At 53.5% G+C, this 5,627-nt stretch overlaps 1 long non-coding RNA gene across 1 annotated transcript; it reads left to right on the top strand.

The window, feature by feature from the left end:
- Positions 1 to 844: 844 nt before the first annotated feature.
- Positions 845 to 4,037, top strand: LOC117308853 (uncharacterized). The gene is made up of 3 exons (XR_004523106.2): positions 845 to 2,294; positions 2,864 to 2,953; positions 3,347 to 4,037. It is a non-coding gene; the product is annotated as an uncharacterized lncRNA (long non-coding RNA).
- Positions 4,038 to 5,627: the final 1,590 nt, after the last annotated feature.

Genomic DNA, 5,627 nt, shown 5'->3' with positions numbered 1-5,627 from the left:
TTATTAGATATATCAGATTGTTATATCTTCTTGGTCAATTGATCATATTCAAAACAATTTTGATTTCAACGCAAGAATGTTGATAAGAGCACTGTGCATTGCCGGTAACACCGGACAGCCCCACGTGGGAAACTGTCCAAAAGTGATCATTTTGTCATTACGAAGTGACCCTTCTTATCTCTGTGGATGCTTTTTTTTTTGCGGTACACGGGCCTCTCACTGTTGTGGCCTCTCCCGTTGCGGAGCACAGGCTCCGGACGCGCAGGCTCAGCGGCCATGGCTCACGGGCCCAGCTGCTCCGCGGCACGTGGGATCCTCCCGGACCGGGGCACGAACCCGCGTCCCCTGCATCGGCAGGCGGAGTCCCAACCACTGCACCACCAGGGAAGCCCTCTGTGGATGCTTTTTGCTTTGAAGTCAGTTTTGGACTTCTAACCTTGTTGCCTCCAGGATCCTAGAGATCCTAGAGAGCCAGAGGGAGTGAGTTTGCTGAGTGAGCCCAAGAGGGCAGGAGAGAGAATCAGGCTGACCCCCTTGAGCCGCCCGGCCCTTGGGGCTCAGAGAGGTTGGGGGACCCTCAGTCCACGCCCTCCTGGGGACTGGAAGGAGGCGGGGAGGGGGGAGCAGAGCCTTGAGGGCAGCGCTCCCCATCGGAACACCTGCTGGGTGGGGGGTCAGTTGCCCACACACGGCTTTTCCACGTGCTCACCCCACCGCTCTGAGATTCGGTTTCTAAGGCTCTTGTTTCTATGCTGTGATGTATTTTCAGAGGAGGAGCTTTGAAATGCGAAGGCATTTATGGCAGTGGAGTGACTCAGGCTGGGGCTCTGCTGTGGGTGACTCAGGAGCTGGGCTCGGGGTGGAGGGTGTTCTGGGGCTCATAGGGCTTGTTACTGGGCAGTGAACAGGAGCCTAGACCCCTTCAACTGAGATGCAGCCTCCTCGGCTGCCCCGAGAGGCCGGCGGAGTCTGGAACTTGGGCTCGGCGACAGGACAGGAATGGAGCTGGCCCAGGCCAGCGGGTCATAGCTTCCATCTGTGTGCGTGTCAGTGCGGACACGGCGGCTGAAGCCAGATTCTGACTCACCCCCTTGCTCATCTCTGCTTAGTGTCACCTTAAAGCTGGTCAGCAGAGAGACCATGTGCGTCTGTGCGCTTCACAAGTGGGGACCTTCCAGACCTGCCCGGCTTTCCACCTCACCAAGAAACGTCCTACCTTCTTTGAGCGCTCCAGCCCCCAAATCAGCGGTCCCCTGGTCCCACAGTCATTGGAATTGTGCCCTTGTAAGTAATAAGTTCACTAGTATGGGATCAACCAACACTGTCTTATTGGGTGAGTTCCAGTGTTTTTAATCTTCATGTATCTTAAATCTGATGTGGAGCCTAAAATCCCAAATGTACTCCTTCAGTCAGGCCCTCTGTGCTTTGGCGTCAACGGCCGGCATTCTTGTGTGTTCAGTAAACTCTCTTTGGGAAAGAAAGGGGTAAACTTAGATTCTCCTCCAGATCTACAGATGCAATTTCAAAATGACATCTCCACCGAAGGACCTAGATGCCCGCTGGCTGTGCATGCTGGGGCATTCTGTGTGTGTGTGTGTGTGTGTGTGTGTGTGACTGAGTGGTATTTGGAAGCCTGCATGCCTCTTTCCTATAGTTAGAAATTACTTGGCAGGTCAAAACAGTGAGCTCCAGGCCTTATTCTCTGTCTTGAATTTATAGACAAAGGACCTTAGCTCCTTGAGGCTGATGTGAGACAGCAACAACCTGTTTTAGCTCTTTTGTGGATGGGCCGGGACCAGTGTGCAGGGACATGGACGGATAGGGTGGGGACATGTGAGAAGGCAGGTCCAGGCCTGAGGGCTGTGGGTGTGACAGCGGGAGAAAGTTTGGACGGACGCTTATAAGGTAGAAAAGAGCAGAAAAACAGGTTGTGAGAGTTCAGGGGCCAGTTAAGTAGGACGTTTCATCTCATTCCTTGTGTGTTTTTCCCAGGGATCTAGAACTAGTTTTTCCTCCACAGTCATGTGCATCGTTGCCAGGGACACAGAGAAGACATGCTGGCCAGGGACACAGGGAGGAGATGCCGGCTCTTGCCTCCAGACTGGTCACCCTGTGGTACCACCTTGGGTTGGGCTGCAGCACTTCCTTCTTTTTAGGAGACATGGGAGCTCCAGAATCCATCTGTTTCCGAAGCAGAGTGTGTGATGCATGTGTTCCTCTCCCCAAAACACTTATTAAATGCTCTTCAGTGCAAGGCACTGCCTGCACCTACATTTTCACACTGAAAATGGCTGGTGAGTATTGGCGTTGGTCAGAGTGCCATGACTCCACGGGGCTGGTGTACAGCTGAACGCCTCCCTTAACTTGGAAGCAACTCTAGGGATGAAAGGAAAATGACCCACAGCCCAGGGATGTCACGGTCAGCTGGGCTTGCCCCCGAGTTCCTACCTCTGCAGCTGAGTGTGTTCAACACATGTTTGTGGGGATAGTGTCAAGGCATCGTGGAGATCAGTGACTTCAGTTGGAAGTCGATGCATCCTTGGGGTGTCTCTGACCCCCATCTGACAGCGCACGGGCAGGACCTGAGCATCCCCATGCTAAGAACCGTAGCTGCCTCTCAGTGCCCTGCCTGGGGCTCAGGCCCTGTGCAGAGTAGGCTTGTTCCTAATCAAGCCAGAGCCTTGCGTGGCTGAGGAAATCGGAGCCTGAAGAGTTCTGCCCCATCCCCCTAGCCAGTCCCCAGAAGAGCTCAGCGGTAGCCCTCGTGTTTCTGGCCTCGGCTCGTGGTCTGTCCATTACCCCGCCCGGCATAGTTTCCATCTTTGTCTTTCTCATTTCCTTGGTTTCGTTTCCCGCTCTCCAGAGAAGCTATCCAGAGGCGACTCTTGCACAGAGGGGCACTTTCCTGGAAGCCCAAACACCTGCCCAAAGTCCTTGCTCTGCAGGATCCCCGGTAGGTGCCTCACCTGCTCGTGCTCAAGCCTTAGGCCCCCGGCTGTGCCCCTCTGGTCGGCCGAGTCATGTCCTGCTGTCTTTGCACCCCAGGGCCGAGCCCCACCTGGAATGCGGTAAGCGCTCTCTGTGGACAGAGCCTCCCTCCTTCCTCGCCCCCCTGCACCCCCAGCCCTTCCTCCTACAGCGCAGTGTCCTGACTGTCCCCCAGGGCCACCTGCTGGCCTTCTCAGCATGCCACGGTCTCCCAGGCTGTCGGATCCCTGGACAGCCCTGAGGGAGAAAGTGCTATGGGATCTGGGTCAATGGATGAAGCCAGGCAGCAGGGAGCATCTGAGGGAGATGGACTGAGCTGCCTCAAGGTTCAAACCTAACTCTGGTTTCCTCCTTACAGGCCTGTGCGGGGCCCCAGAAGGTGCGGGAAGTTAGCATTCAAGTTACTCTGCTGCATATGGGTTGGCAGTTGGTTCTGTGTTTGAAAGAGCAGCTAACGTTTAGCTGAGCCCGTGACAGGAGGGTTCCGGACAAAGGAGTGACCTATTTCTCACAGGGCCCTGCGTACGGTTTGGTGGCCTAGGGGAGCCCCGAGTTTGCATCAGTGAAGGCTTCTGCCCAGGAAGCCCGTCCAGCTTATTCTGGGAAGCTGATGGGACTCCCTGCAGTCCAGGTGAGAAGAAACCTCAGCTCAGGGCTGGCCGTGAAGGGTTGGGGACCCCCCACCCCGGGGTACAGAGTGGCTGGAGAACTACCCTTATGGCTCGACGGTGGGGTCCCGTCTCCCGCAGCCAACCCTGCAGGTGCAGCTGAGTCAGGAACCACGGACAAGGCGAGACTTGGGGCCCTGTAGCCCGGTGGTCGCGTTACAGGCAAGAGGTGACTTTTGGCTAACGTGATTCAAGACCTATTTTGTCACAGAAATACAAAGTAGCAAGACAAAGCAAAGAAGTCATTAACTGTTATTATTGTTGCTGTAGAGTTGCTTTATGTTTTGTTATAAAAACAAAATTCACCTGAGTAAACTTGAAGATCTGATTGGCTTTGTTAGCTGAGTCGTGAATTGGGCAGCATCCCATCCAGGTGGGAGCTCGAGGGGTTTTTATAGGGGGAAGGAGGGCGGGGAAGGGGAGCTATTAGCCAAAGAAAAGAAAGGATTGTTCCAGGCCAGGCTGATCTCTTTTGGGAGAAGGGGAGGCAGGGGTCGTACCTCACCAGCCTTGATCAGGAAATAGCAGATTGGCTGCTTTAAAGGTGACATTTCTAGGAGGGATTGAAACTGCCATTAAGGGGCTTCCCTGGTGGCGCAGTGGTTACGAATCCGCCTGCCAGTGCAGGGCACACGGGTTCGAGCCCTGGTCTGGGAAGATCCCAGAGCCCGCGAGCCACAACTACTGAGCCCGCGAGCCACAACTACTGGAGCCCACCCACCTAGAGCCTGTGCTCCACAACAAGAGAAGCCACCGCAGTGAGAAGCCCGCGCACCACAAAGAAGAGTAGCCCCTGCTCGCCACAAGCAGAGAAAGACCGCGCGCAGCAACAAAGACCCAATGCAGCCATAAATAAATAAATAACAAAAAACAAAAACTCTAAAAAAGAAAGAAAGGAACTGCCATGAAATCTTGGTTCACTGCGGGGTGAGGGTGAGGCACAAATGGCTCCACGTGGGGCTTGTAATTCCTTCTTCACCGTTTCCTCAGCCAGTGGCTCTGACATTTCTCGGAATCCTCTCCCCTAAATGAACAGGGTAGGGTCCAGGGTGCGGTTTGGGCTTCCTTATAGAGTGTTTCATCTCATCTAACTTCTGCTCCAAAGTTGGTGAACTTCAGGCAAATTTTTCACCATGTGCACATGGTAAATACTTGGGTGATATTTTTATAGGCACCCAAAATACTTTAAATTATAATGTTAGTGAATGAGAAAATAATAGTGCACGAATTATCAAAATCACTCCCAGGATTTCCAGTGTTTAAGAACAGCTTGGCTCAGGGGGTCCTGAACCCAGAGTTTCCAGCTGAAATGGTACCCCCGTGGTGATACTGCATGTATAATAAAAATATATATTTGGTTTTGTCCCAGGTTCCTGGCACAGGGCTTCTAGCCCCCTTGGAATTTCCTGAGTGATAGAGGTGATTGGAACTGCTTTTGTTATTCATAGTAAGCCCCTTTTGACCTCATTCAAATTTATGTTAATGAGGTGGCTCTGGGAGGATGGAGACTGGTTGCCAGAGGGACCAACCCTGTGATTAAAGGATTGGAACTTTCAACCTCACCCCTGGACCTCTGGGGAGGGGGTAGGGCCGGAGATTGAGTCCGGTCTCCAAAGGCCAGGGATGTAATCCATCAGCCTTGGTAACGAAGCTTCCATGAAAACCCAAACTCAAGGGCTTTGGAGAGCTTCCAGGTAGGTGAACTCCTGGAGGTCTGGGAGGGAGGCGCACCTGGGACTCTCCAGGCCCCTCCCCACACACCTGGCCCTGTGCATCCCTTCCACGTGGTTGCTCCTGAGGTGAAGCCTTTATCATAAATTGGTAATAGTAAGTAAACTGTTTCCCTGGGTTCTGTGAGCTGTTCTAGCAAATTACTGAACCTGACGGGGGGTTGTGGGAACATCCAGTTTGTAGCCAAGCTGGACAGAAGTTGTGGCTAACCTGGGGAGCCACTCCCTGTGACTGGTGTCT

This window comes from Tursiops truncatus, chromosome 18 (genome assembly GCF_011762595.2).
Source record: "Tursiops truncatus isolate mTurTru1 chromosome 18, mTurTru1.mat.Y, whole genome shotgun sequence".
In the NCBI taxonomy this organism is placed as follows: domain Eukaryota; kingdom Metazoa; phylum Chordata; class Mammalia; order Artiodactyla; family Delphinidae; genus Tursiops; species Tursiops truncatus.
The sequence above is the reverse complement of the archived record's forward strand: the minus strand, read 5'-3'. Positions and strand labels throughout refer to the sequence as shown.